The sequence below is a fragment of the Haliotis rubra genome, unplaced genomic scaffold (genome assembly GCF_003918875.1).
Source record: "Haliotis rubra isolate DU_JTF1 unplaced genomic scaffold, ASM391887v1 Scf1, whole genome shotgun sequence".
Lineage (NCBI taxonomy): Eukaryota > Metazoa > Mollusca > Gastropoda > Lepetellida > Haliotidae > Haliotis > Haliotis rubra.
In genome coordinates, this window is record NW_025764891.1 from 3,267,653 (window position 1) to 3,291,859 (window position 24,207).

The window sequence follows — 24,207 nt, forward strand, 5'->3', positions numbered from 1 at the left end:
TATTTTACCTCCTGTCTCCTGACCCATGAAGATCTGGGTTAGAATTGGTCTTCAGCAAATCCATGTTTGTTCTAAGGGGCGACATGGGATCGGGTGATCAGATTCACTGACTTGGTTGATACATGTCATCGTCTCCCAAATGCATAGATCCATGCTCATGATGTCGATCACTGGGACAGACTATTTACCGATAGCCATGATATACCTGGAATATTGCTGAGTGCAGCGTTAAACAACAGACATACAAATAAACCACCTGTTGTCAGTCTTATCAACTCAAATACTTATCACTTTGAAATTATGCCCCCTCTCTTTTCCAGACATTGATGTATGGTACACCCATCTATTGTTTATTACCTCACAACAAAACAAATTCTTCTGTTGGGTTAGAATCCTGTTAACTTTATGCTTGATGTAAGTGACGACTAAATAGATTGGGTAGTCATTTGTAGTGAATTGGTTGATTGCATGTCATGGTACCCCGACAATATTGAACATTGTTAATAATATCAGTCACTGGTTTGAGTGGCCAAGACTTGTGTATTTACTTTGACATTGATCGAATATTGTTATACTTTTAACATGATCAATACTGACACTTAGTGTTTACCGGTACCTCCTATCAGTATCAGTTTCTGGTTCCATCTCTAACATAAAATTCTATTCTCACATAGCCATGACAATAATTATAATATCCATCATACCATTACTGGCTGAAAGCAGATGCATGGTAACCAATACACTAGCTATACAGATGATATAACTCTTTTATACTCCTCTGGGTCTGCATGGTGACAGAACACAACAATGTTACACGATATGATAGCCAACAGATGTCCTGGGTTAACAGATAACAACTCTCCGTATTCAGCTGGAAAACAAGGAAGAATATTGCCAGTGTTTATGTTTGTTGAGTTCCCCATGCCTGAGCAAGGCATGTTGAAAGTGTCCTGTACTTCGAGGAAGGTTGTAGAGACTGTGGGATAAGTGATCAACTCAAGCTTTTGGCTGTTGGAACAATGAAGGTAGAACAGTGGGCATTATACACAATGCTTTTCAGGGTGTGAAATGAGGTGCTATACGACATGTATGCAATATGCAATATACGGATGACAGTTTTCCTGTTTGATTATCACACTGTTTTTGTTTTGTTTAATGTGTAGGTTTTGTATTTTTCAATTAATAGAGTGTATTCTAAGTACTGTTCAATTCACAGTTAGTCATACAAGTACTGTGGAACCTTTACAAATAGTTACCTCAGCGGTGGTTAAAGTGTTAACTCATCAAGCGAAACGTTTTGGTATATAGGTACAATGTGCAAAGCCCATGCCTGGTTTCCTGTGATGATACTTGGATATTGTTAAAAGTGGTACAGGGCTCCAGATAATTTTTCAACATCAGAGTACGTACTCCTTATTTTTTCAATATAGGAGTACTGGAAAAACTTAAGAGTACATTTAGAGTACTGAATGGAATTTAATGGAGTATCAGTAATCTTGTGTTTCGTTTCATATATGCATCACATCATTGCTAGACTTATGTAAACAGGTCAATAAGCAATAAAACAATACTCTTTCAGATAAATACGTCTGTAAATGATGTTAAGACCGTACACCATTGTTGTGGAGCGTATCTGCTACGTTTCCTAAATTATTTCCTATCATATCGTGCATATTTGTATCCGTACATACGCCAATACTTCCTTTAGCTGGAGCCCTGGTGGTATAAAGCTGAACAATCTCACTAGGTAATCTTCAAAACAGAAACATGGCAATTACTTGACTTTTGCAGTATCAGACCAGTTTGGGGCACTGGATCTTTAGAAATCTCAAGCAGATATGACCCATATTATGATGAATTGGTAGTCAAAAAGGTCATATGATGCAGTTTTATGGTTATTTATGATAATGTATGAACTCATACAACAGCTGTTGAGAAATTTGATCATGTGACTATGAATTTGTCTCTTTAAAGGTTTTTAGAAGTAAACATTTGTTGTTTTGATTCAGCCATTTACTAATTAACTTACTTTGTGTTTAAGCAGTCACTGCTGGCAAAGCCGTTGGGCATGTACTGTGAAAACATATTCACTGACCAATTTGTACTAAACATGAATTTCACAGCCAAGGTGTACGACCAATTAAGATAATAACATGTTGAACCAAGTACTGTATAATTAATGTTCATGCATATCGATAAATGTGTATAGTGTTATGACAGAAGCAATGTTGAATGTACACAGTTGGTGTTTAACCAGAAATATACTGCCTCCGTATGACACACTCTATCTTCCAGGTGATAGTTAGTCAAGCGAGGTGAAGGTCAACAGGATTCACTGACATTTTTATCCAAAGCAGTGGGCGGTGTCAAATATATCCTTTCCACGAGCTTCTGGAGCAGTAAATATGTATTATTCTACCCACAACAGGAATACAGCTTCCTGATTAATAGACAAGTCATGTATGTAATGTTACTGCGTATTTGTTGTGAACATTTCAGAGACTTGCTTGGGATATTAAACTGAAGGCCCACATGTCCATTGGGATAACATTATGTTGTTGAAACCCAAAAAGGAAGCTTTTTTGTTTCTTAAATTCTATGGTATTTTAACAATGAAATAATGTAAAACAAAGTAATGAATCTTCTTTTTTCTTGATCATCTCGTGAAGCTAGTTTAGTTGTAAATTAGTATGACCTGAATTTGAAATTATTTTTTAATTAGGAATTTTACTGACATTTACCTTTGTACTGGAGCTGAATATCAGCATCTGATAAAAATTTAATATATTATAAATGGCATACACATATTATCCATGACAGGAAATATATGGCCCATGAATAAATAATTGCTTTTCCATGCAGTAATACAATCTGGGAGCCAGTGAATACATAAAACTGCACTGTGTTAAAGACTGTTCATCAGAAAAGAATGATACAACCTGTCAAATGTATGTAATATGATCAAAATGCATCTGTATTTTGAGAAAATATTCAGATGAGCATATTTTCATATAATGAAAAAATAATAAAATGATTAAAATAATCAATATTTTGCCTGTACAGCTAATCTTACCTAATTTATATTAAGATTAAATTTTAAATGATTAAAATAATCAATATTTTGCCTGAACAGCTAATCGTACCTAATTTATATTAAGATTAAATTTTAAATGAAAAAATAATAAAATGATTAAAATAATCAATATTTTGCCTGTACAGCTAATCTTACCTAATTTATATTAACTCAGTCAAGCAAGTCACACCTTTTCTCCATTTTATTCTGTTCAAAAGCGTTAAGGACCACGCAGCCCTTTTATTTCACTATAGTTAATGTATCTAATGAATATCTATAGCAAAATGTAAGAACTGGGTGATACTAAAGTTCTTCTGGTTAAAGTTTACATGTAGTGTTTGAAATACTCCATCTGTGTAAGATAGTGAACAATTGCTGATCACGACCATCATTCTATCCCCTGGAAACGTCACAACTCGTCTACACACTGTTTGCCACCCTTTCTCTGTCAGGTAATTGGGAGATGTGGACTATGTATGCTTATCACCATGTTCTATGGCACTGTGGGTACGGGTGAATGTACATAACCGAATCCAACGACGATGAGTGGAACAGGAACCATTTTGTCCTTGACAGTGTTTCTGACTGAACAGGAAATCCGAAGCTGAGCATGAAAGTCATGAACTACCCTTTTAAACAACATGGCTAAATATTGTATTCACAATAAAACATTGTCCAGCCTTATAACAGGAAGTACTAAAAGCTTGTTGTTTGGTGGAACGAGTGGTATGATTGTATAGGGTCTGAGTATGATTTCACACAATAGTAGCCTTAAAGCCATGCTGAGACACATATCGATAAGAAGGCTGTATCTGCTTAGTGGTAATTTTATATAGATTTAGCATGTGTGTTCAGACAATATATGTCACTAATAGAATATATAATACACACAAAGGCCATGAAATAATGCAAATTGGAAATATGAAGTTATATGTTGGACCACTCCAGGTTGAGTCAAAAGTTCAAAGCCATAAATTCCCCAACCGAGCAGGTCAACCTACACAGGATCTTTCACCAGACTTTGGGGCAGTGGTTAAGGTGTTTTGTTTTCCCCGCCAAAGGCATTGGTTCTTTTCACCTCATTAGTACTAGTGTTGGGAATTGGTTAAAACCTCATAATTGATGATTGCTTCATTACAACCGATCAATCATCGAAAATAATTGGTTAGCGTCATTTATGAAACTTTCCTGGGTTTTTTTGTTTGTTTTTTGTTAATGAAAAAAATAAATAATGAAAAACATGTAGTTCTTTGGGGTTTTTTTGTGTGACAAATTTCACATCTTGAAAGGATTACTACTTAACTAGTATGTTAGGAACATAAAATTCCTTGAGTCTTTAAGATAAATTCAATCATGACTTGGAACAAGCTTGTAGTGGTTATGAAATGTAACTTACAAAACCAACCTTGTGAAAAATATTGTTAATGCAAAAAGTGTTCCAGAATGGTCGTTTAGTCACTGCGACCAATCTTCGATTATTTCAATTAATTGGACCACCACTAATTAGTACACACAGGAAAACTGTTATCTGACACCCTCCATAATGATAATCACTCCATGGATCGAAATAGTGTCTAATTTGCGTGCCATGGAATGGCACAAATTTAATATCTTCAACATGTCCTGACGGCATAACTAAGATTATATTAGTAGTACACATCATGATTTATTTCATGAAAAATACGATAAATTTGACCAACTTAAAGATTCAAAATATTTGTTTTCAAACTGTTTATCGGTAGCACTCTCTTCTCACAGTTTAACATGGGTGTGGCCATTTTGAGTGCCAGTGCGCATAACCAGAAATCACATTTTGAATCATAACATAGTATAGTATGTTAATTTATGGGTCCAGGACAAATGAAGCTCAACTATTCTTTCAATCTTGATAGTGTTTAAGTATTCCAGTCTTCAAGTTTACATTCGCTCGTCACGCCGAAGACCCGGGTTCGAATCCCCACATGGGCACAATGTGTGAAGCCCATTTCTGGTGTCCCCGCCATGATATTGCTGGAATATTGCTAAAAGCGGCGTAAAACCATACTCACTCACTCACTCACTCAAGTTTACAGGTTGGATGGGACTCAACCAAAATGGTATCAAAATAGGTACTTCATTGAGAAAGTGTTATCCCAATTACAAAATGTTACATTTGACCACTTTCTAAACGGCACTGTATTTAATGGATCTCATAGTTAGACTTGTTAACTTCGTATATTGTCTGTCATCACATGCAAATGGCTGCTGTTAATATCACTATCTAGATTGTCTAGTCCAGAATCAGATTCACATACCCCTTCATATTGCTGGAAAATGTTGGAGTTAAAAAATATATATAATAAATATTAATTGATAAGCCATTTTAATGTTTGAGTCATGTTTATTCAGACCAGTAATCCTCATCCACACCTCTTATGGATGCACATCACGCTTTCAGGGGCGGTGGGGTAGCCTACGCAGATAGCATTCGGACGTTGGCCCAATGTTGGCAATGTTGGCAAAACCATTGCCAACGTTGGGCCAACGTCTGAATGCTATCTGGGTAGTGGTTAAAGCATTTGCTCGTCATGCCGAAGACCGGGTTTCGATTCCCCACATGGGTACAATGTGTGGTGTTCCCCGCCGTGATGTTGCTGGAAAATTGCAAAAAGCGGCGTAAAACCATACTCACTCACTCACTCACTCACTCAAGGCTTTCTGACATTTCAGTCTCTGCAAAAACAGTTTATGTGGGTAGGTGTCCAAGTTTGCATTATGGGTCTTAAACCGTCTTTGGTTTACAAATGGGCTGATTGAAAAATCCTCAAATTCAACAAAAGATATGAAATTCAAGTTTAAGATGTCTTTGATACAGCAAGCCAGACATTGACGCTTTTGAATCGTGTTTCTGGAATTGCTGCCATGAATGACCCAGACAAATGGTGTGATCAATGACTCGTAATAGTTCGCAAAAAGCACGATATGTCGCCATGATGAATACCATTCCTGGCATCTCTGACACTACCAGCAGCAGGCAGCTTTTCCCATCAAAACAGTTATTCCTTAATACAAGAAAGGAATTTGAATGTTTTATTCTCTTTCTAGAAAGTAGAAATTGAAAGGTCTTGGTAATGAAACACTGAGAATTTGAATGTTTTATTCTTTTTCCTGAAAATAGAAATTACAAGGTCTTAGTAATGAAAGAGAATTTGAATATTTTACACTCTTTCCTGAAAACAGAAATTGCAGTTTCTCAGTAATTTCCATATCGAGCACTCACCAAAGTTATTGAAAAAATAGAATCCTAAACCAACTGATAATGAAGAAAGGTCTGACATTTCTGAGACAAACAACAGCAATTTTCACAAGGGCTGTACAGTTATTTCTACTGTCCATCCTCACGGAGCTGGAAGTGGGTTCAAATCTTGGATTCACCTGATTATATTACTGGGTCTGTCTGTACCTTACCTGCTGTTGTTGCCAAAAGTGGTAAATATCTCAGCACCACTTTGGTCATTCTTCATGCATTAAGCTGACTCTGTAATTATAACAGAAATACTGTTGAAAATGACGTTGAACACAACTCACTCAAGGAAAACCAAGTTCTATGGTTAGTCAATTTCTTTATGGCACTGAACACGAATAAAGAATTGACGATCCATAGAACTTAGTTTTCCTTCATCTTTACAACTTCTAAGATGTCTCTCAGAGAAACAACTCAGTCAATATTAATGTTTTTAATGATATGACTTTATAGATAACAACTTTTTATTGTTTCTAATGATATGACTTTATAGATAATATAGAGGGACGTTTCAGTGTAGATTGTTACACTGTTTTCAAGCTAAAAGTGACTACAACTGAGAAGTATATATACATAGTATGTTGTGACAAACATCAGATTAACATTAAGAGCAGCATGTAATTGATTAAGAAGTGGTGCATGATTGGTGAGTCCAGGTGGGGAGTTAGCGCAACAAATTGCCAGAGTCATGAAGCCAATAAACAGGAGGAATTAAGTAGTAAAAACAGTAAAAAAGACAAGGTGCTAAGGCCAGACCAATTTTATTTCTTGTTTTACAGATTTTTGTCCACAGAAATCCTAAAGGCAGGAGGGGAAAAAAATAAAAATAAAAATCACCAGTCAAAGTAATATTCCTTGTAAATACTAAAAGTATTTTACTTTTGACAATTTACGAAGTGTATATGGGGAAAAACAATCTAAAACATTTTCTTGCACATTTACATTTTTGGCCAATAGAAATATTAAAATTTTATTTCTTGAGCGGAAAATTTTTTATTTTTAATTTTTTTTCTTAATCTTGAAAAAATATGACCGGCGGATCCGTAAAACAAGAAATAAAATTGGTCTGGCCTAATGAATAAAGTCTGTAAATTGATTAGTTCTTCTTAGGCCGATGGTATGTAGTATCCATGGTCTCTGTTGATCAAAGGATTTTGGGGCCTTAATGTTTAGTTTTCATGATTGCAATGAACACAATGCTAATATGATACTCTTTTCACAAAATTTCAATTTTGAACAAAATTATGTGGTTTTTTTCAATTTGCATGCTAAGGACACTTAATTTGGTATCCAAGGTTGTACCCTAATTGTTATAAGAAGATTGCAGTGGAAATGATGTTTGAGGCAAACAGTTTGATTGGTTGGTCAGACTTGATGACTTGGTTTAAGCATATCCCAGTTGTGAAGATCAATGCTCATGAAGTAAATCGCTCCTGAATTTTCACAAGATGGACCAAATCATGAAATAGCAGCATTCAGTCCTCATCATGCAAACACACATCCATCCCTGTGCATGTACTCTGGAAGTCTATTTATCTCTGTTAAATGGGGTTTTTTGAGCATAGGAGCGAGGTGAATATTGGAAATATCTGGTTGTGGTACAAACATGGTAATAACATACATACAAAATGCCATTTAGAAAGTGGTCAAATGTAACATATGTTGTATTTGGGATAACACTTTGTTAGTAAAGTACAGATTCTAGTATTTTGGTTAGGTTGAGTCCCATGCGGGATTTGAACTCACACTCTCAGAGTGAGGCACACAAAGTCAGCCATCTAACCCACTCAGCCACCACGGCTTCCACAGCGCAATAACAGCCTGATATCACAGTCTAAGTTAAAGAGCACTGCAAAACTTGTCAGATAATAAACACATTTCTTTAGAGTGTAGGTGTCTTTAATTTATGCATTAGGGCGGTGGGGTAGCCTTGTGGTTAAAGCGTTCACTCGTCACGCCGAAGACCTGGTTCAATTCCCACATGGGTGCAATGTGTGAAGCCCATTTTTCTGGTGTCCCCCGCCATGATATTGCTGGAATATTGCTAAAGCGGCATAAAACTAAACTCACTCACTCACTTTATGCAGTACACCATGTACATAGTGAAGGCATAACTACATCATGAATCCATAGATAGTTGACGTACACAGATACTGTTGGAAGAAAATGAAACATCCTTTTGTGTCACAACATGGTTGTAATAACATGATGAACACAGATGACTTCAACAGTATGTTTGAAGAAAATGAAAATGTTACACCTCCCATCCTTTAACTTTGATACATTGATTGTAATCTGATCATTTGTTTTGACATTATGATCATCCTGTTTTTAGACAAAATGTTCGGGTCCTCATCTTCAAAACTAGTAAATATTTCCTTTTGGAAGTATGAAACAGGGTATTAGTATGAAATGTTGAGATAAACATCGATGTTTGACGTCAAATGTCTCATTTGTCTTGTTTTTTTTATCTAAAACCAGGTTTCATTTTTGTTCGCCAAACTTTGATCAAGCCATAATGTAATTTATGGTGTTTTGGGAGAATTGTTTAGATGTCAGGTAAAGTACATATTTTGTGTTGTGTTGAACGAAGGTCATTTGAATCATGATCGTTGACCTTTTTTTGTATTTAGTGTAACAAGTGACTCAGTGTGAGTGCGTGGGTAATGGTTGATTTTTCAACGATCAGTGTTTTCACAATTATACATAAATGCTAAAGCTGCATTGTATAATTCACTTCAATGCGATACGATGCATACCTCCATAGCACTGTCGCAATATGATAAACGATATGCTACAATACAAGGGAACTTGACATGTTAAGCAAATATTTCCATCATCAAAGCGCAGCTGCCATTAGTTCCACATATTTGTCCTGAATTTGCGACTACAATACGGAAATACCATTTCATATTCATTCGAATAATATACCAGTCTGCGAATAAAATGTCAGTGGGTTTAAATTTCATAGTCGCTGATGAAGAGAACTCATCTTGTTCAACTTGATCAAGTCTGTGTGTAGTGTTACATGTGTCCAGTTTAAATACTTGTATTATCAAAACGTGCATTTAATGGCCATATAATTCTCATGAGCTTTGGTGTCACGTGACAGTATTGTACTGTAGACAACAAAATCTTTGGGCTTTGGTGTGCTAATCAGAACAAAAACTACTTGTGATTTGGGAAATTGACAGGTGTTCCAAATTAAATGAACAGTCACTAAAATGAAACATTTTCAGTTGATTCAAGTACACAAAACCTTTGAGACCTCCCGGACATGCACGAAGAAAATGATATTTGTGATTTAGGCCAAACCTATTTTATTCTTGTTTTATGGATCTGTCGGTTGTATTTGTTCAAGATTAAGAAAAAATACTTTAAAAATTTCTCAGCCCAAAAAATATAATCCTAATGTTAAGATATACGGTAGCGAGACTACACAAGGCAGTTTGTTGGACACTAAGAGAACAAAAATCTGTCCAACAAGAAATAAAATTGGCCTGGCTTTATGTTCAGACCATTTTACATGTCACCGTTATTATCTCGCGCCGCGTTTAGAGCAAAGCAGGGGATATAGTATTAGGCTCCGTCCGCCGGTCCGTACGTACGTACGAATTGGAATATCTTAAGAACCGTTGACTGGATTCTTTTCATATTTGGTACCTAGGTTCATCACAGTAAAAGAAAGGTCCCAGTCAGGTTTGGTGACCTTGACTTCATTTCAAGGTCACAAGGGGACTTTAACGTTTTACCCTTGTCAGCGAGATATCTCAAGAACCATTCACTGGATTTTCTTCATATTCAACACCAAGCTTTATCTAGGGAAGTTACAGGGCCCAGTCGATTTTGGTGACCTTCACCTAATTTTCAAGGTCACGGCGACACTCTGAAGATTTCAGCATGTTAACCTGCATGTAAAGATTGTCAGCAAGATATCTCAAGAACCATTCATTGGACTTTCTTCATATTCAACACCAAGCTTTATCTAGGGAAGTTGCAGGGCCCAGTCGATTTTGGTGACCTTCACCTAATTTTCAACGTCACGGCGACACTGAAGATTTCAGCATGTTAACCTGCATGTAAAGATTGTCAGCGAGATATCACAAGAACCATTCACTGGACTTTCTTCATATTTGACACCAAGCTTCATCTAGGGAAGGTGCAAGTTCCAGTCGATTTTGGTGACCTTCACCTAATTTTCAAGGTCACGGTGACACTTTGAAGATTTCAGCATGTTAAACTGCATGTTAAGATTGTCAGCGAGATATCTCAAGAACAGTTCACTGGATTTTCTTCATAGACTTTCAAGACTTCCCTTGAATGTTTTTCAATAAGCAATTTCTTTATTACTATTTTTGCATATTTCATACACTAAGACATTTATGTCAAGGTCAAAGTGAGTCTTGAAAATATGTGCATTTGAACAACTACAGAGCAAGATATCAAGATAGGTTGACTGGTCATGTTTTTGTTGACATTTAACTTCATCTTAAAGTACAACCTTCACTTTCATTACTTTTTAAGTTTGATTTCATAATTTGGGGCAGGGGATTATGTCACCTTAGTGAGAATGCTTGTTTTTGTTTGCATCATTTTGTATGGATACGTAAAGTTCACCGATGGAACGTAATAAGTCTGATCTACTTTCTTTTCTTTCTGGTTGGTGTAAATAGAACATTTTGAAAGACAGACTGGCTGACTTAATTTACCATCTATAATATGTGGACTTCCTGCAGGTCTGAAATAGAAATGTTCTCTTGCAAAACAGGACCGATGTCTGAGAACAGTAATATCTCTTATTTGGCTGTCACAACTGACACTCTGTTCTGTTGGAGACAGAAACCAGTTTGATGTTAACTCAGATTGTAATTCTAGACTTGATGGAGTTTTTTTGAAATATGAATTATTATTTTTCTTTCTGTTACCAGACATTTCCTTGTGTCGGGTAGAGTAATGAAACTGGCATCTATAGTCTGAACTTGTGAAAAACTATCTCCCTACTCTGGCTAGTTTGCCTTCTGAAAGAATGAGTGAGTGAGCTTAGTTTTACTCTAGTTAGATCTACTCAATTGGGATATGATGACGTGTCAACCAAGTTAGCGAGCCTGACCTCCCCATCCTGTAAGTCGCCTCTCACGACAAGCATGGGTTACTGAAGATCATTTCTAACCCAAATCTTCATCGGGGCCATATGAAAGAGATTTAACACACTTGGTCTACCCTCAAAATATCAGGAGCGGTGGGGTAGCCTAGTGGTTATAGCATTCGCGCTGAAGACCTGGGTTCGATTCCCCACATGGATACAATGTGTAAAGGCCATTTCTGGTGTCCCCTGCATTGATATTGCTGGAATATTGCTAAAATAAAACGGTGTTAAACTCACGCACCCACCCACTCACTCACTCACTCACTCACTCACTCACTCACAGTGTGTTTGTGGTTTAATGCTCCACTCGGCTGTATTCCAGCTATATGGCTATCGTATGTAAATAATCAAGACTGGACTAGACATCCATTGATTGACATCAACATCATCGATCTACACAGTCGGGATATGACCATATGCATCAACCAAGACAAGGAGGCTGACCACCGATCCTGTCAGCTACTTCCTAAAACAATACAATATCCATATCATGACACCAAATGTTGAGTGAGTCAGTATGCCTTACATTGAGCTCACTTTGGTTGGAAATGACTTGAATTTTCAAAATGAATCTTGCCTTGTAAAAGCCCTATTTTTGAATCATCGTTGTAAAGGCCTTACCATTTGTTAAAAGGCCTTACTATTTGTTAAAAGGCCTTACCATTTGTTAAAAGGCCTTACCATTTGTTAAAAGGCCTTACTATTTGCTAAAAGGCCTTGATAGGGCAACCATGGTTAACTCTGCTTTTAAGACAACACATTCCACTAATTATCTACTTAGAATGATAGTAGCATGATATTTATCTCTCATAATGCTGATAGCATGTGGCAGAAGATTATATTCCAAACTCATAAACGATAATATTAATCGACCATCCGTTATATGCCAACTCAGGATGCAGCAATACAAGGAGCACAAGATGGTTTCAGCAGCCTGGACAGGCCAATACAGGATTCCATCAGGCCAATACGGCTTTTGTGTGCGTGCGTACACACACGCACTGTTCTGTTTCACCGTTTTTCACAAAAAGAGTTTAAATGGTCACTTAATAAACTTTCAGGACAAGGGTGGTGGTGTCAGTAATTTTTCACAGGTTTTTTATCTTAAAAATGTAGTTGAGTTAAAAATTCAGCTGTTTCAAATTGTCAAACTCAATTTGAGTAAAAACTTAAGTTTGTTTCGAGAAATCAGGCCCAGTTATTGAAATTATCTGTATGTCATCATAGCATTGTGACGTCATGGGCACAGTTAACTGTTTATTAGTTTTGCCTGATGATGGGGCCGGAACAGGCCCCGAAATGTATCAAACAATAAAAGAAGATGAAATCCAGAAAATTCTTTATGTTCATCAAATAGCATCTTCTAAAATGCCAGTCAGGCTGTTAATATTTGTTACACGATAGCACAAGATGTCCTGCAGTAGAGCTATGTTGATGAGCAAATCAAAGTGGTCAGTTGTTGATCTGAAGTAGACATTCTCTATGTATTTAGGTGGTTATTGGTGAAGGGATTTATTCAGAATTTCAAGTCCAGACACAGTCATTTTGGAAATAATCTTGATTTTCGTCAAATTGGTCAGTGAAATATATTTAACTTCCCTTCAATCATAACAAATTCATTACTACAACATGAATTTGGAATTTGTATTTCTAATTTTCAGATTTTTTTCTGACATTTACTGCCGACTTGGGTCTGATTAAATATCAGCCTCTAAGCATGCCTAGATACACCTCCCTGAAGGGTAATGAATGTATGAATGATAAATGTGCCTTAGCAGACAACATATATTGACAAATTAAACTAAAGACTGCAAATCATATACCCCCTTAGTGAAGGAAACAGGTGACCTGACCTCAGAACATCTGCTGCACTGTTCATTTGACCTAATAATTATTGTCAAGAATTGATTCTGCTACCTGCACGAATGGGGTTTTACCCCACATTCAGTCATGTTATGGCCAGAAAGGTCATGAACAGCAAGGTGTTAAATCAATGATTTGATACTTCTACTTAAATGTATCAGTGTCTTGCTTTGGAATTGTACTAAGGGGGTTAATGTGTAAAAACTTGATTCTGTGAAGTATTAATGGGATTTTACCCCACATCCAATCATATTACAGCCATGTCATTGACCTGTAAGGTCATTAGCAACAAGGTGTTAAATCAATGATTTGATACTCATGCCGAAAGCTGTCAATGTCATGAGAAGAGGCCAGAAGACATGTAGCCTAAATAGGTCAAGAATTGATTTTGTGAAGTGCATAAATGGGGATGTTTTTGACCTCGTTCAGTCATATTTCAGCAACGGCCATGAGGTCTTTAAAAACAGAGTGTTAAATCAATGATTTAATACTCTTCGAACCTCTTGCTGAGTGGTTTAATGACCTAACATAACATGTGTCCAAATATGTCAAGAATTGATTCTGTGAAGTGCATAAATGGGGATGATTTGACCTCGTTCAGTCATATTTCAGCAACGGCCATGACAGTAAGGTCTCCAAAAAACAAAGTGTTAAATCAGTGATTTGATACTCGTGCTCAAACCTATCATTGTCTAGGAAGACCTAAAGTAACATGTGGCCTAGTACACTCATGGAAACGAATCGGGAAAACATGAAAGTACAAGTGTTCCTTTATTAATTTCCACATATTCATCCACAGTGCAATACAAAGCTTGCGAAGAAACCTGGAAAAGAGTATAGGAACACTTGTACTTTCATGGCTTCCCTTATTTGTTTCCATGAGTATATTAGGCCACCCCATTCAGCCATGACTTGACCTGCAGGGTCATCGAACTCACAATGGCTGGAATACTGATCAGAGGAACATTAATCCCAACTTACTTTCTCACTAATTCTGAGACATGTGTTATTATTGAGTCCTTTAATGGTGACATTTCATTCTCTGATCCAAAATGATTTCGAACAATTATTCAGAAAAAGGGGTTCGATTCCCCACATGGATACAAAACGTGAACCTCATTTCTGGTTTCTCCTGTCGTGATATTGCTAAAAGTAGTATAAAACTCACCCACCCACTCACTCACTCACTCACTCACTAACTCACTCACCACCCTTTCACACACTCACTCACTCCAAATTGGTCCTTGTTAAAAATATATTATTTAAAATAACTCCCACAGCAGACAATAATTATTTTTTTTGTTATATAGTTCCTTATGTCTTTCAGACAACACTCAAAGTATTAATGATTGCTCAGTGACTACTTTCAAAATGGCGCCATCACCATGCAGTATTAATAACAGAAACCTCTCCCTGGCAGTGTCAAATCAGTAATGATAGGAGTAATCATCGTGAATGAAATCCCACTAGATCACAGTTCACATGAGACTATTTGCAGTTGTTTATGGAACATGTCTGGGAAGGAATTCTTGCTTATAGGATTTTCCGTGGCGAATTATTGTTCGTGTCGAATACTGCATAACTGAAGTTTCATTTGAATTTATTCCTGTCAAAACTGCAGCATCAAGGAATGTTTGGTTGTTGATTTAGATCGGTCAATCTTTGTGTGTCTCCCAGCCAGTGCTGCAAGAACTGGTCTAAGCATGTAGATAGGCCTTATGAGCCCAAGCACTGTAACATTGATTTTATGAATTGTGTGGGGAGACTGCTTATCTTTCATATCAATTTCAGGACAGCGCGATGAAAACATCAGGTGGAACGCCCTTTCGCTTCCTGTACTTCTTTCGCAGGAATCTATATCTGTTAGCTTTTTATATATATTTCCTTTTAGAGAATATTAGCTCCTTCTCCGGAACATTAATATACGCTGGCTGTTTAAAGTGAAGGATTGATTGCCATGATTATGGTCAGGTAACCCTTTGCCTGTGAAAATGATGGGGCTAGATTTCAGAAGTGCAGGTATGGGATCAGTACTCCTCAGTTTTGTTTTTATGAGGTGACCTTTAGTGCCCCCAAACTCTGATAGCAATATCGATATTATTTTAGTGCTTTTCGTTGTCATTCTAGACATAGGTGAAATCTGAAGGCAGTTCCTTTGACAGTGCCCGAGACCACTAAAGAGAGAACAAGTGAAAAACCCAGGTTACTAGTCCTCATTGACTAGCAACATTTGATTGCTGTAATTCTAAACCGGTTCTCAGTGCTTCAGTTTTGCTATATATTGGAACTGCATACAAAATATAATGTAGTAAACATATTTGTGTTGTTTAAACAGTACTAGCTACATATGCAGAGGTTGAGTGAAATAAGGTTTACACTTGTCCTCTGGACTAGTCTTTTATTGAAGAACGTCTGAGGCTGGTGTTACCTAATTTTCATTCTTCAGTATATTGATTCTAGCCAAATATGTTATGACTACTGCATTAGTCTGCGATAAATTAGTTTTGCTAATGATCCTGAGTTTGTCCCAGTTCGGACAGACAGACTGATGGACGGATGGACAGACGGATAGAAAGACGAGTCTGCTAGTCTTAACTCGGTACATGTCACCATTTTCAGTAGATATTAGTCTATCAGTATGAATGCTGAGGTTTACCGGACAGAGTTTTACTGGACTAGAGCTTTGGACTTTAGGTCAGAGTTCCAGACTTCTTCATACAACCATAGTTTCCTGAAGACCTATTCTAATCATGGCATCATCACTTCCTGTTGAAGCTGCGGTACACTGGATTACCAAGTATGGACATTTTATGGATCTGTGAACCTTTAATGATGTCCTTGTTGTTACCATGGCATCACCTGGTCTTCTGAATGGTTGTATAAAGGCCATTCGTGAATAAAATTGATCTCATAAGATACGGGGTATGGTTTGTTTCCTGAAGTAGATTTAGCCCAGTATGTGTTACTTTAGAATCTGTAATTTGTCAGTGTAATGAAGCGGTGATAACAATGTAGGCTTGATTTGTTTTTCTTGCCATATGCACGAACGCTATTCACAAGTCTTTGAATCTGGTCTTCTATGTCCCAAGAGGATTCGTAATTCTGATAACAGATTTTAAGCTTCATTTAGTCCTACCAGATCAGCACTTCCTTGCACTTTTTCTTTCCAGTGCTGACATTTGGAAACATCGTGATGAATCTCCCATGTGGGTCTTTACCATCAAGGATATAATTGCGTCTTTTCGTCTCTGCCCATTGCAGGTCCGTCAAAATTAGCCATGTTCGTGTTTGATGCTCGGGGCACTATGGCTGTGACATTTACCGTTGACGGCTTTACTTTGTCGCCAGGGATGTTGCCAGCATGTTTTTGTCTGGCCATCAGTATACGTCTCATCCCCTTGTTATGACACAAATGTGGTGCCTAAAAGCTAGCAGTTCCCTTGTGATTACGAAGATTATTGCAATCTGGCCACATGAGCTGGACTTGATGGTAAAATTACCATCAGGTGTCATCAGTCGTTAATTAGAAAGCCAGCGTCCATGGCTACAGTGACATGATCTTACGCAGCTCTGAGGTTCTGTGAAGAGGCACTGTGATAACTTGATCTGTCAGTGCTTGTCTGTAAATATGTCATGAGGTTTCAATCAGTCATCAGATTGGACTAAATATTGCAACGGTTTGGAAAACATTTTATTTGCCTTGTGAAATTGTTTGTGTTTGTAACTGGATTAGATTTAGCTGAAACGTATTGTGGGGTTTCTAGTGATAGTTCTAGGATATAAGAGCCATTATCCCATTCTTGTATGGGCTTAGGGGCTGTGGAGTCACCTAGTGGTTAAAGTGTTCGCTCGTCACACTGGAGACCTAAAAAGCAACATAAAAACACTCACTCACTCACTTGTATGCGTTCCATGTGAGATCACAGGCTTGCATAGTTGCTCATGCTTTTGACCACTGTATGAGGATTACCATGACTACCAGCTTACGTACATGGAATTTGGCTGACTTATGCACTGAACAAATTCAGTCCTTTTCCGTTTGGTGGAATTCAAACAAATGCACATCATATTGATTGTTACATTCTGCACGGAAGCCTATTAGGGCGAACATGTTTTTGTCTGTCTTGAAAATTAATGCTCCAAAACTGAAAGTTCAAGTTACTGTGCTGAGAATTCTCTATACCTTGTTGAAATTTCAGGGTAATGCAACTAATGTTTTGATATTATTATTGCACTTGAAAGTAGTACTGTGAATTTTCAGCATAATACTTTGAGATATCAGCCAATGTGGAATTTCATGCACCGATTGGAACACAGGTGTCTCTCATGCTGACCCTGAAATAGGTGAGTGAGTAAGTTTAGTTTTACTCCACTTTTAGCAATGTTCCAGCAAACTCATGGCGGGACACCAGAAATGAGCTTCACACATTTTACCCATGAGCCCTGACAAAAAAATACGATTTCTTTAATTTCATGACATTGTTTTGTGAGTAAAATAAATCCCGATCTTGGTTAGATAATGCAAAAAGCACTCATTCTCCCCAAGTTACTGACCACTCAGTGACTCACCCACCCTGGTCCTGAGTTCCCTAACCACTCACTAGTGGTGTTCCGATTAATTGAAGACCGCCTCCGTGGTGTAGTGGTTAGAGCGTCCGCCCGGAGATCGGAAAGTCGCGGGTTCGATCCCCGACCGCATCATACCAAAAGACGTTAAAATATGGTACTTGTTGGTCCCTGCCTGGCGCTCGGCATTAATGGGTATAACAAGGACTGGTTGGCTCGGAGTCAGTATAATGTGTCTGGGTGGGGTATTCATGCTTCACTGTGGCATGGTATCTCAGTGAGCTAGCACTATAAAACCAGCTTCAGTCTGGACTAGTACAGCCGCACATACACATACACAGGCATGCACGTCGTCATATGAGCGAAATATTCTCAAGTACGACGTAAAACCCAATTTCACCTCACCTCACCTCCGATTAATTGAAATAATCGAAGATTGGTCGCAGTTGCCAAATGACGAAGAAATCGATCACATTTTCTCATAATCGAACACAAACGAATTTGGAACCGTTGTAATAGAGTTTGAAGTACTTGATGATGGAACATATCTAGGACGTTGTCAGGGCCGGAAAAGGTGTTTAATTCTTAGAAAACTCACTTCACTTTCTGAAAAGTCATGACTGAATATTTCTTGAAGAATCTGGGAAGTTTATGTTACACTGGAACTGAAATTTGCAAATGTAATTTGTGCAGTTTCTAAATAAAACAAAAACAACAACAGAGAACCAAATGTTTGTTTCTTTATACTTATCTGCAACTACAACCTGAATAGGAAAATCTAAAAAATAACGCTAACCAATTTTTTTCGATGATTGGTCGTTGGTATTGAACCAATCATCAATTGTGAGATTTCAACCAATTCCCAACACTCACTCACTCACTCACTCACTCACTCACTCACTCACTCACTCACCCACCCTGGTCCTGAGTTCCCTAACCACTCACTCACTCACTCACTGACTCACTCTCACTCTCACTCTCACTCTCACTCTCACTCTCACTCTCACTCACTCACCCACCCACCAACTGAAAACTCACTCAGTCAGTCACTCGTGCATCTGCAGTGGATGGAAATCATGCTCCAGTCATTACGTAGCCAGCATCATTGATTCCTCGACAGTGGGGTTTAATTTCCTTTAAGTGTCCAGGGTTTGGAAAGGCGTGGGATGCTGGTATTTCAGGATTCTATCTTCCCATTGATCTGTTACACGGACACATTTGTTAAATTACTCAGGGCATTGTACTGTACATACTTATTCATCCTGTTTTGATGTTACCATGGAAATATCAATGATAATTGGACGGAACAAGCATCTGAAGTTACAGTTTCATACCCTCAGGTAACAAGTATTGCAAATATCAAAATTGACTATTGAATCTAAGATGCTTATAATGATACTATTTAAGATGGGCATGTCTATAAATGCCTCGGGCACTTAAAGAAAATAGACAAAGGGGCAGCACATTATGTCACATGCAGTATTTTAAATATAATCATTATATAGGTTAAACACTGTATTACATAGAATATATTTCATATATACCAGGTGATATTGTATGACATAGAATATATTTCATATATACCAGGTGATATTGTATGACATAGAATATATTTCTTGTCAGATGTCCTGTATTACATGGAATATATTTCTCATACATGTAAAAAATTATTCACATCATAACTTTAACATTTCTACCTCAGAAATTTGTAACCTAATAAAAAGTCATGAGATCATAATGAAAACATTGTTTTGTCTTCGGTCTAATGTGCATGTGACAGTCTAGAGAAAACATAATGGAAATGAGCTCAGTTTTGCCACCTGGTGCCGATATTTTGTTCAATGATTCCACATTACTCAGTGTTCAAAATGAACAATGTTTCATGGCTATATTTCAATCTGAACGGGTTGAAACATTCAATTATGATTTTTCTGCCATTATGTGAGATGTGGTTTTTACATAATTGTATGTAATTTCTCAAAGTTTCTTTTTCAAAATAGTTTTATTGTGCATTAGTTGATTAAATTGTGGTTAGTAATCTGAGAGTTTATAGTGTGAAATGATGATTATTTTTTCAAAATAGTCAGGTAGAATATAAAGTCTTCTTTATATTTGGTAAAACATTTTACAACAGCTGTCAATTTACTGTCAGTTTAAGATGCAGGTTGTGCCATTTTTTGCACAAAAACTTTGCTTAGTTCTTTTGTGAGTGAGTTTAGTTTTACGCCACACTCAGCAATATTCCAGCTATATGGCGGCGGTCTGTAAATAATCGAGGCTGGACCAGACAATCCAGTGATCAACAGCATGAGCATCGATCTGCGCAATTGGGAACCGATGACGTGTCAACCAAGTCGGCGAGCCTGACCACCCAATCCCATTAGTTGCCTCATATGACAAGCATGGGTTACTGAAGATCAATATTCTAATCCGGACCTACATGGGCCTCAGATGTTGAGTGAGTGAGTTGGGTTTTATGCTGCTTTAGCAATATTCCAGCAATTTCACGGCAGGGGACACCAGAAATTGGCTTCACACATTGTACCCATGTGGGGAATCGAACCAGGGCCTTCAGCATGATGAGCGAACACACACTAGGCTACCCCACCGCCCCAACATTATGTAATTGATCTGTAGTACTCCACAGGTTCTTGTTTTCCACTGAACCTACTCAGAAACGAACGTTGTACTCATGCCCCCAGCATCTGTTGCTATATATTGATATTCAATCATGGAGTGAGGCTTGAGAGACAATGACATTATGTATTCAGGTTTCTTTACCGTATCTCATAGATTCTACAAACACGACAATGGCAGGACAATCTGGCATTGCAGCTGGTACTACTGGTAGTGTGACTAATTACATTGCCATTGCAACCAAATATTTGATTAGTTTTAGTTTGCCAACGACATATATATTGTTATAGTGTGAACCCAAATGGTTTTTCTGTTTGCACCAACAATGGTTAAAATAACAATATCACTGTTTTGGGGGCAATTTGTATGAGTTGTTCCATCATTGCCAGGAAGGAATAGATCTCATGCTAATAATCAATGAAATATATAGGCACCAAGAAACCTTCTAGAAAATTGTGTTTCTTAATACTGGTGGAACTTGTGATGAAATGTTACATATCAGTCTTTTTAGATTTTTGGGGTGCTGCATTATAACGATGACTGTGTTTTCATTAGTTGCTGGCGATCTATAGCCCATTTTTATGTTGTAATGTCCTAAATAGTATATAATTTTAAGTTACATGCTAGTTTTAAATCTCTAACTGTATTAGATATTCTAGTTGTTTTACTGTCCTTTGGTGACAGATTTTAGAAAAAAAATGTATAAAGTATCAACTGTTTTAGTCACGATATGGCTGAAATATTGCCAAAGTGACTTTAAATTTTAACTCACTCACTCACTGTGAACATTAATTTGGTTGTCATTAGTTGCTCATTATGTGATCAATAGTTTCACTGCCAGGGGATGTCTTGCTCTACGAGCCCAAGGGATACCAGAGATTCTAGACTTGCTTCATTTTATGTGGTTCAGGGACTGTGAGACAGACTAAGGAATTGTCTATTGTCAGTGTGAGCTGCAGGATTGTTGATAACATAGTGCAGCCAATACTTCGATCATGCAGCCTGATTCATTTATTTGGCTGCACCTGGGGCAGGTAGTGAAACAAAATGAAATTCAGTCGAATATAATATCTGTCTTACCTTCCCTGAACCACATAATTTCCCTTCCGCCGAGCCCCTTCTGCAATGCTAAAGCCCTAATTGAAGCAAGTCTAGATTTTCTCATGTTCAGGTCCTGAACTGCTCATTTCACTGGGGCTCCTTTTCAATTTAATTGGAATTATTTGTTTCTGTCAAAATTATATGTATTCAGAGACTAAGCGTCAGTCTACAACATATTTAGACATCTGGTATGCACCATGTTAAGGAAGCACTATGCTATAGGTTATGTTTCCTGTCCATGCTTCAACTACCATTTTGCAAGAGTCTTGCTGTCCTTTCAAAGAATATGATTTCAAGATCACCTGGAATTGTTAGTTATCTAATAGTATTATTTCCATTACTATGGAATATATGTATTTCATGAAGCAGAACAAATCTAGATTATACATTTTGCAGGACATCAACATGAGAATGAACTAATATATTATTTCTCAATGATTTTGTAGACTAGGGTAATCTAGTGACCCAAACAAAACAGATTTAGTACACCCAGTCAAACCAACTAACTATGTTGCAACAGTAATTCCATTGAATCTTTGTAGCCCTACTCAATACACAAGTGCAGTAAACAGTCGATCAAAATAACAATCCCGGAACAGAAATTCCGTTGAATCTTTGTAGCCCTACTCAATACACAAGTGCAGTAAACAGTCGATCAAAATAACAATCCCGGAACAGTAATTCCGTTGAATCTTTTCAGCCCTACCTAAAACACAAGTGCAGAAAACAATCAAGCAAGCAATTCTAGAACATAGAACAGGAGATCCATTGAATCGTTATAGTCTTTCTCAATGGAAAAGTTCAGTAAACAGCAGGAAGACATGAGATGTTATAGAAGACAATTTCTGTCATTTTTATCGCCATACTTTGTGGTTACTTCCTGCTGTTAAGCAAGTGTGTTATAAGGAGGTGCTGTATTGTTAACATGGAATTAGTGAATAAAGATCGTGTATTAATAGCATTAGCAGCACAAAGTGAATGGTATTTATAGGATAAGATGAAGTCAAGTGGAATAACTGAGGAGGATGGCGCCAGTGAGAAGGTGTGATAACATAGTTATCGACATGAGTGGGATAACAGTGATTACCTGACGAATGCAACAATGTATCAGTAAACAATGCCAAAATAAAGAGAACTGTCTTAAGATACAGTGGGTATATAGTTGCCTTGATCTCTGTCATGTCTGTTTGGGTCTCTGAATGATCTGTGCAGCCAAAACACAGTAATCAAGTTTCCATGGAAACAGCAAAGCAATTATCGTTCCAAGATGTGGGACCTTGTTGTGTATGACTGCAAAAGGTCACAAGAAGAGAGAAGACAGTGAACAGAAAAACTGATAATGATACTGTTCTATCCACAAGGTCCGTTTTTATAACTGAACATAACAGGAAACACAGTCTGTGTTATGTGGCCTCAGCTATTATGTGTTATCCCCGCCATCAACGCATATGACTCATCTATTGTGAATAAGCACAATGTGTGAATATTAGTCTGATGATATTGTTGATTTAGCCATAATTTCTTCATTGGATCTACTCTTCAAGTTTGTAATTTACAGCATTCGTTTCCCTCCTTTGTTATTGGCAGATTGACCTTCAGGACAAATACGGAGGTCATTTAGAAATTGTGTGTCCAAGGACCCATGGGACTATTCTGGACAGAAATAGTAGTAATTGCTTGGCTGGAGATAGTTGCAAGGAGTATCTACCAAGTCTATATCGACAAGCGGCATCTTGGTCATCATCCAAGCCGGCCCACTGAGCTCCAGACATACTGTTATTGCATTAATGAGGGCTGTAATGATAGCATCAGGATACAATCCACGGCCATAGTGTAGCCACTTTGTGGAGGCGTCCAGTAAAGTCCTGAGTACAGAGATCAGTTGGAATCACTAAATTGATGCCGCCCAAGATTAACTTGCTGCGGTGTGGTCGATGAGATTTGTAGTGAGGCATGAGGAGCAGGTTACTAGCACAAGTGCATGGGGCACCTGTAATGAGGAATATGGTGGTGGATATGGATTTATGACATTTGGTTACCAGGATGTGGACAGGATGAATGTAGCTCCAGATCCTTCTCCAGCACTGCCCCTATCCTCAGGAACTCACTTCCATCAGAGTTGAAACTGTGTCCAACCTTTGAGAAATTCAAATCAAGACTAAAGACCCATATGTTCTCCAAGTATCATAGTGACATTTAACTCCACTCAACACTCCCTGACTTTTATCTTTATACATTCCCATTGTAGCGCCTTGAGCAGGCAAATCTGTCTGGATTGCGCGCATTATAAATGCACATTTATTATTATTATTAGATGTGGTTGTTCAGTGTAGGGAGTATATGGTGGTGGATACAGATTGTATACCATGCCATTTGGATGTTTAATAGGATATGCGTAGGATGAATGTTATGGTTGCAGATACTGATGCTAAGAGTAAGGAATATACAGTGGAGGATACGGATTGTATACCATGCCATTTGGAAACTAGGATGTGTGTGGGATGAATGTTATGGGTTGCAGACATTGATGCTAAGTGA

General features: G+C 37.6%; 1 protein-coding gene and 1 long non-coding RNA gene across 2 annotated transcripts in view; one reads left to right on the top strand and one right to left on the bottom strand.

Annotated features, from left to right (window-relative positions):
• Positions 1-24,207, top strand: part of LOC124287377 (TBC1 domain family member 1-like) — a 93,897-nt gene that overhangs the window by 1,687 nt on the left and 68,003 nt on the right. The window lies entirely within an intron of this gene.
• Positions 6,520-23,799, bottom strand: LOC124269766. The gene is made up of 2 exons (XR_006896614.1): positions 23,709-23,799; positions 6,520-6,590 (listed from the first exon to the last, which is right to left on the bottom strand). It is a non-coding gene; the product is annotated as an uncharacterized LOC124269766 (long non-coding RNA).